The sequence below is a fragment of the Azolla caroliniana genome, unplaced genomic scaffold (assembly GCF_043228905.1).
Source record: "Azolla caroliniana isolate FFs.n. ecotype wild unplaced genomic scaffold, voAzoCaro1.0.p SCAF_8, whole genome shotgun sequence".
Classification (NCBI taxonomy): Eukaryota; Viridiplantae; Streptophyta; class Polypodiopsida; order Salviniales; family Salviniaceae; genus Azolla; species Azolla caroliniana.
In genome coordinates this window covers 17,428,413-17,437,286 of record NW_028230443.1, presented here as the reverse complement: position 1 = coordinate 17,437,286, position 8,874 = coordinate 17,428,413, and the positions used below count along the sequence as shown (strand labels likewise).

The following is an 8,874-nucleotide window of genomic DNA, read 5'->3' as shown; positions in this document are numbered from 1 at the left end:
GTTTATGTGGAAAACCCAAACTAAGGGAAAAAACCACGGCAGCCCACAAGCTGCAAACTATCACTATGTTAGAATGTACAATAGTGAGTTCACAGAGGCAACGACCTCGTGCTCACGATCTTCGCCACAGGCGGCGGTTACAACAGAGGCAACAACCTCTTTCTCTCTCTCTCTCTCTCTGTACACAGTTATGCGCTCTCACTTTTCTTGCACCAACAAGAATGACAACAACACATAAAAGTTTTCCCTAAGTCATATTTATACTAATATGACTTTTCGGCTATCTACAAATATAGCCATGATGGACTCTCATAAACATATTTACGAATATGTCTCTTCATCCGGTGAGCACTTCTCACCGGGTCTGCACCATCCGGCTCTCCGTAGCCGGGTACTCCTCATCCGGTCTTCACCGGGTCTGCACCATCCGGCTCTCCGTAGCCGGGTACTCCTCATCCGGTCTTCACCGGGTCTGCACCATCCGGCTCTCTGTAGCCGGGTACTCCTCATCCGGTCTTCACCGGGTCTGCGCCATCCGGCTCTCCGTAGCCGGGTACTCCTCATCCGGTCTTCACCGGGTCTGCGCCATCCGGCTCTCTGTAGCCGGGTACTCGTCATCCGGTCTTCACCGGGTCTGCACCATCCGGCTCTCCGTAGCCGGGTACTCCTCATCCGGTCTTCACCGGGTCTGCACCATCCGGCTCTCCGTAGCCGGGTACTCCTCATCCGGTTTCGGCCTCGGCCTATCAGCACTGTTCTTCTCTTTTCCCATCCGGAGGGACCTGTCTCCCAACATACATGATACAACCACCCGGCTTCAACTTGAGCACCCATCCGAAAGTTGTATGCCGGCTCAAGAAGCCACTCTATGGCCTCAAGTAAGCAGCCCGTACTTGGCATTAGAAGATAACACAATATCTTCATCAAATCGGCTTCCGTATGTCAAAATTGGTCAACTCCCTCTACATACGAAGCAATTCCGCAAGTCCGATCGTCATCATCTTATATGTGGATGACCTAATAATTGGAGGTGAGCATCTCGTCAAAATCAATAAGGTCAAATCCCTCCTTTCCGACAAGTTCGAGATGACGGACATGAACGAGCTTCACTACTTCCTCGGCATCTAGGTAATTCGGACTCCGGCCGGAATCATGATCTCTCAACGGCACTACATCCTCAACTTGTTATACAAGTTCGGAATGGTTGAGTGCAACTCCGTGGTAACCCCGCTCAATCACAATCTCAAACTAGATGCGAACTCCGGCACCAAAGCGTGTGAGCCGACTCAATATTGGCAACTCATCGGGAGTCTCATTTGCCTCACAATCACTCAACCCGATCTTAGTTATCCGGTCCATCTCCTTAGTCAATTCATGCAAACACCGCGTGATACTCACTTGGATTGCGCTAAGCGAGTTCTGCGATACGTGAGCGGCATAATGGATTGTGGCATCCTCTACAAGACCGCGATGCCAATACGACTCGAGGGGTACACAGACGCCGATTGGACCGGCTACAAAGCCGATAGAAGATCAACCTCCGGCTTTGTTTTTTCCCTTGGCAACGGAGCAATATCCTGGAGTAGCAAAAAGCAACCAACCGTTGCTCTTTCGAGCACAAAGGCGAGATACAGGGGCGCGGCAGTGGCTGCATGTGAAGCTGTATTATTAGAGACATGTACTAAAGTAACCATTAGATAAGGATATATCTAGGTAGATAGAAAGAAGGGAGAGAGAGAGAAAGAAGGGTGCCGATCCACCCGACCACCCTTGAGCGAAGGGATCAAAACAGACTCGAGCCTCGATCGGCGTCCCATACCACCGTCGTGGCATCGAGTTGTAACTGGTGCTAGCACGCTCACTACAAGAGTTGACCCACCACAACACAGAGTCTCGACGTAGTACACAAGATGATGAAATGAGGGTAGCTAGGCCTCTTATTTATAGTGATACCCAAGGCCCCCAAGCAAGTTCACACTTGGCCTAATGGGTTGTCTCAATCCCGATGATTAAAAGTAATCATCCCCTTCTTTACACTCTCGTTTAACCCTCACACTTATCCACGTGTATAGAATACTACGGTAAATTCTCAACATGGGATATTATATGGTCATGCACGTAACACGTATGGCTCAGAAGGATACTCAAGGATCTCGGCGTACCCATCAAGGATCTAACTTCCCTTTACTACGACAACATGAGCAATATCTATCTGGCTCGGAACCCGATGTTTCACGCACGGACAAAGCACATCGAAGTGCACTATCACTTCATCCGAGAGCGCGTTCTATCTGGCGATGTCGACCTACAATAGATTAGCACAAATCTTCAAGCAACCAACATTTTCACTAAAGCCTTGGGAGCTGACAAGCTATGTGAATCCTTGACCGATCTCAAATTGACGATCCCTAACCTGCCAAGCTTGAGGGGGAGTACTGAAGACACTATGCTATAACGCGTGGATTCCGTAACCGCGCAAGGAAGCCGCGAAGAGCCGATCTACCGCGCAAAGCCGCGAAGAAAGACGCAAGCCGGAGCACAGACTTCGCAACTCCGCATAACGCAAGCTGGAGCACGGATTCCACAACTCCACATAAATGCGAGTCGACGCGAGTTGACGTGGACTCTGGAATGCGAGTCAAAGCAGATTTCGGATACCGTCTAAAACCAACCTGACTTGAGCTTGAGGGGGCATGTTGAGAATCAAGCTCAACTTGGTCTAGTGTGTGGATTAACCTTGAGAGTGAATAGACACTCTAACATTCAAGAGTCACCATTATGTCACCACTTTGTATTCTAGCATTTAGTATGAGTCATAGAATCCTATTCTATGACACATAACTTATGAGCTTTCACATTCCCCATGCTCCATGAGTCTTGTAGTTAATGAAGAGAGAGGGTGACTATATAAAGCACCCTCCTCCCACCTTGTATGTTGTTGAGTCTTTCTCCTTTGTTAATATACTTTACCTTGCATATTCTCTGTGTCTTACTCCTTCTCTCTCTCTCTCTCTCTCTCTCTCTCTCTCATACACACACAATTCATATTTATTCCGCTGCACAGAATCCATCTCTTGATTCTTTACACACATCCCATTTTCTTGTGCAGGCATTTTCATGGAGCCATCTATTATATCTTTTAGATTATTACGTTACATTATCAACTCCATCTATGTCTTCCACATCTTGTAATTATAGGTAGTTAGTTTCTCAAATACGTATTTTCTTACCATATTTGATGGATTTGCAAGATGGTGATTGTTTGATGTGGATGTGGATAGGTTTTCTGATTCTTCTTCGAACTCCATATTGCTTAGATCATCGGATCAATGCAAGAACAAAATGTTTTGTGTTTTGATTGATGTCTCAAATTTTTCTTTGATACCATATAAGAAATCAAGCAATAACACAAGAGATAGGAAGAAGATAACAAGGAGAGAGAGAGAGAGAGAGAGAGAGAGAGAGAGAGAGAGAAAGAAGAAAGAAAGAAGAAGAAAGATATATTAACGTCTTCTAAGGCCAAATTTGGCCCATGAGACAATTGGTTTACAACAAAAATGAGTGTTTATCCAATCATCAAAACTAAAATAAAAGAAAATAGCTTAACCTAAGAGAGTTCTAGTAGTGTACAAAACTTTGCACTAAGCCTAATCTCATTTCCACCCAAGTCTCTCAAAAAGAAGTGGGAGGTCAAAAGTTTTTGGTGTGGCTGTGACCCATGGTCCCGATGCATAGAGTGCCCTAGCCATGGCTTCTAGTCGGTGTAGTTCACGTTCCCTTATTTTCTTTATTACTTCTACATCTCGTCGAGTTGCTTCGAAACCTAGCATCCAAGGGCGTTTGGTTCTTCTTTGATTTTCTGCTTCATCAAGGAAAAGCCCGAGTGGTGCAGGTGTGACGACATTCATTGTCTCCCCCTATTCTTGAAAAACTTCATTTGTTACATGTTGGTGAACATTAGCAACATTATTATCAACGTATTGTAACCTATTCTCTCTGTGTTGTTTCAATTCTAAGATGTATCTACCTAATTTCTTTATATCTAGTGTATCTAATAGTTTAGGGAGGGCGGGAGAGGAACCAAGTATGTCTTGGTATTTTGCCCTTATCTTGGCATAGGTGGGGCATTTGCATGTAAAATGGTACTCATCCTCTATCTCTATGTGGCATAACCTACATATCCTTTCCTCCCTAGGGACTCCATTAGTACGTCCATTCTAAGATGATATTCTATGTTGACCAATGGCAACCCTTAGTGCATGTGGTAAGAATACATCTAGATATCTTGGTCGCATGATAAAACCTAACTTATAGAAGTGCATAAAGTATTCCTTATAGTACGACATTTTAGATGGGAGTGGCTCTAGTGGGGTGATCCATTTATACCGAGTATAAATTTGCCATATTTCTTTGCGTATTACTTTATTACGGTCCTCATGAGAGATTAAAGTGTTATCAGTCGTGTGGTCGTACTTAAGGGGGGGGAGGTATTAATGTCTAGACCGTTGGCAAGAAGCCAACTCACCATCATGCCATACCATGAGCTAGTATAGCCGGACTCATACAGTGCTCGAGAAGCCTTAAAGGCTTGATGGGATATTCTATGAAGTGGTTGGTTATGTATCCCATGGATAAAGACTACAAGTTGAAAAAGTGCTTCTAATAACATAGGGGGTAGAGTGAACTCAGCCCTAATAATGTCATGTGGGACCGACGATTTGCTTCGGAGTTGGCGTGATAACATCATCATCAATGGTCTCTCTAATTGCGTCCACATGAAAGAAAGAGAGAGAGAGAGAGAGAGAGAGACATCAAGAAACTAACAGTTGTATTTCTCACATGACATGAATAGTGGTTACAATGTGTATATATATAAGAGGGTAGTTACACAACGTTTTTATAAAAGAGGGGTATTTTAGGAATAATTATTTCTTACTTTATTTATCATAATATGTTTTATTTTCCTACTAATATTATTCTTTATTCTATATTCACCTTGGCGCCATGACCAAAGCATCGTAACATTGTATCTAGTAAGTGGGCACTCATGAAGAAGAAAGATGCACATGGTGTAGTGACAAGATATAAAGCTTGTGTTGTTGTTCGTAAGTTTTCACAAATTGCTAGCGTGGATTTTAAAGAAACATTTGCTGCGACACTAAACATGGTTCCATTACGTACCGTGCTTGCTTTTTCAACTGGTTTTATTCTTGAACTTCACCACTTGGATATCAACACCGCGTTTTTACATGGTGACTTAAATGAAGAAATATCCATGCAACACTCGCATTTTTTGAAGATTCAAAATTCCCAAAGTATGTGTGTAAGCTTCATAAGTCATTGTATGGTTTGAAACAATTTCCACGAATGTGGCATTATAAGCTCCATAAATTTCTTATGTCTATTAATTTTCAGTGTCTTCAAGCCGCGCCAAATCTTTAGGAAGTGACTATGCAACCATTGGTGTGTATGTTGATGATTTACCAATTGCCTCTAACTCTAGTACTTCAATGCGAAAGGCTATAAATCAACTCAAGGAGAAGTTTCCCTTGGACCACTAGGGTATTGCATTGGTATCAAGGTAACAAGGAATAGGACGAAAGGCACACTTACCATGTCACAATGGAAATTGGTCGAAGAAATTCTTCACAAGTTTGAGATGTCCAAGTGTAAACCTGTTGCAACACCAATGACCGTACCGTGCAAACTATCATCCAATTATAGTCCAAAGACCATGGAAGAAGAGCAACTCATGAAATCACTTCCTTATCGACAAATCCTTGGAAGTATAAGGTAGGTACATTGTGAGTTGTACACATCTGGATTTGTCTTACTCAAGTCTCATTTTCTTTCTTTCTAGATTTAAGGCATGTGCTTACTCAAAAAGGTACACCACAATATGTGCACATAATAATTAGGCCAATCTCTTGCTCAGTTTCCATGCATGTATGTAATCTATTGGTAAATGTGCTTAGTAATCTTTTGAGATACTACATTCCATATCAAGTTATATTGGTATGAAACCCTGTCATGTGTTTTAACTCCACAAACTTCGTTTCTTGATGAGTAAACCCTCGTAGGGAGTATGTTCGCAACAAGGAAACCGAAAGAACTTCAGAACGACTGGTTGCACATGTATGTATAGTTGGTAATGAATTCTTTGTGTACGAATGGCACTCGAGTGGTGATGGAAACAATTTGGGCATGTGCACACACACACACACACACACACACACACACACACACACACACACACACACGAGCAACACACACTATCGATCATCACACAATGTATATTTATATGTTTGTATACATAAGACAGATACACGCGTGAGTCTTAGTAATAAGAAAATGACTATGTTAAAAGAGCATTCAGTTATTACACAAAGACTACCAACTAACTAACTTATTGTGAGCGAGGAATGCCGCCCCAATGCAAGCGCAAGGTATTATTATGAACATGGTGGTGACATGCATGCTGTGAATTTAATTACGAGACGTAAGTAGGCGTGGATAGAGAGATGGGTATATAAAGGTAGTGAGATTCAGGATTGCTGCTTGCTACAGGGTGACCGTCTTCCGATTCAACCTTTAGTTTGCCTTTTTCACGCTGGCCGCGAGGGCGTCCACTTCAGACTGCTCTATGCCGAACGTATTCTGAAGCACCATCCCTGGCAGTGGTGGGTTGGCGGCGAAGAGGGCCACAGCGAGCTGGGAGAGTCCTGGATTCTGGCTGTTCAAGGCGGCGATGGCCAGAGCTGGATTCTTCTTGTCTAGGTTGATCTGGAAGTGGACGAGGCCGCGGGGGAAGACGAAGAGATCGCCGGGGTAGAGCGTGGCCTGGAAGAGCGTGTTGTTGGGGGCGGTGGAGACGAAGCCGACGGTGAGCGTGCCCTGCACCAGGAAGAGCACCTCGCTGGCACGCGGGTGGACGTGGGGTTGGTTCAGTCCGCCGTTGGGCGGGAAGTCGATGCGAGCGATGGACAGGCCTTGCGTATTGAGCCCAGGGAAGGTGGCCACAGAGGCCAAGGTGACCATGGCCGCCTTACTGCCATTGCTGCTGCGCTGGGAGCCAGTAGTATAATAAGAATCATATGTGGTTGCTGCTGTTGCTGCAGGTGATCGCAGCAGCGTGGACGTGAAGTCCTGGGCTACGACTTTGTGGGCTGGCTTGCAGGTTACGCCATTGATGGTGATGGCTGCAGCTGCATTGGCATCGGCCACACAGAAATCTTGCAGCGGGTCCTCGTCCGCTGCGCCCACAAGTAGGCCAGGAGGAGCTGTGACATATAAAGCGACAATAAGGCTGAGGAGGGCTAGCATTCTAGAAGAAGAAGAAGAAGAAGAAGGCATGTCTGTTGTTGTTTCTTATATGTGAGGCTGGAGGAGTTTGTTGTTGTTTACTGAATGTGCGTGAATGAGAGACAGTAGTAGGGAAGGATAGGGATGGGGTAGGATGATGAGAATGAGGATGTATTTATATATATATATACACAGAGAGAGAGAGAGAGAGAGAGAGAGAGAGAGTGTGTGTGTGTGTGTTGTGTGTGCAGAGCGTCGAGGCAACGCGTTGTTGAATTGAAGACACGAGAGAGAGGAGGGAGAAATCGTAAACCTGCAGAAAGAAAGAAAGAAAGAAAAAGTAAAAGGCCTTCCTTCTTCAATCAATTGACCGGCAAACAAGACGGACATCTTCTCTCTCCTTTGTTGTAGGAGATGTATGCCTTCCTTCCAATATGTATGGATGTGTGCGGCACGGCACGATATTTGCGAGCACAACATTGATCACATCCTACATGTGACTAATTCTCAAATGTGTTTTGAGAGTTGCAATGCTATGACGCGAGGCTACATGTTTGAATGCTTTAGAGTCCCTTACTAACCATTTCCCTATTCCATTTCACATATCGGCACGATTTTGTCATGACTGATGATATGCTACACATTAAAATGTAATAGGCGATATTGGTAGCATATTCTATGATTCCACCTAATTATGTGATAACAATGGTCACATGGTTACTTGTGTACAGAGATAAGAGTTATTGGGTGCCACGTGATATAGAGAGTTGCGAGGTGGCACGCATTAATGGTCTATCGTTTGCATACATAATTCTATAGAAAGCGTGTCCTCTTACAATTTCGTTCTCAAGAAGCTCAACAACCAACCATTCTATTTACTTGTCTTACTCATTGCTCGTGTATCTCCTTTTCTGTGCTTTTGTGATATTTTATTCACAACTCATCTCGCAGTTTGGATGTCATTTCACATCCCTACCATTTTGAACTTCTTCTAGCATCATGCTCCCTATTACGAACCTTATTGACAACTTGAACAATCCTTACCAAACCAATTACACCCAAATTTGTGACATAGGGATGGGCTCCATCCAACCGACTCAGTAGTCACTATGCCATGGGAGGAAGTGAGTGGGGAGGATCTTCTCACAATAAGGATTAGGCAACTTGAAAAGAGGTCCATGACATAGAGATAACCATAGAGCAATCGAAGAAAGAAAGGGTACAACCAACACAACTCATACTAAAGTTTACAAACTGGTGGTTTGCTTTAGCTATGGTGATTAGGAGTTCAAATGATAATGTCATTTACCACAACCTTGATGGAACAATATTGGCGGTGCCCACTGTGGGAGAAGAATCAAAATTTCCAATAACTGGTAGGAAGACAACCCAATTTTGATAGACATCCCGATAGTTGAACATATGCATTTAGGTAATTTGTAGAGGTCACTTATATGTTGAAAGATATTGCTTGAGTTTGTGACATTGAATGCAATTATAGGAGAGAGCCATGCATGTTAGATGTATTTACTATTGAATAGAATGTTTCAGTTCTATCTTATCATGTGAAAA

General features: G+C 43.8%; 1 pseudogene; it reads right to left on the bottom strand.

Annotated features, from left to right (window-relative positions):
- Window positions 1-6,591: 6,591 nt before the first annotated feature.
- Window positions 6,592-7,353, bottom strand: LOC147861154 (putative germin-like protein 8-1 pseudogene; annotated as a pseudogene).
- Window positions 7,354-8,874: the final 1,521 nt, after the last annotated feature.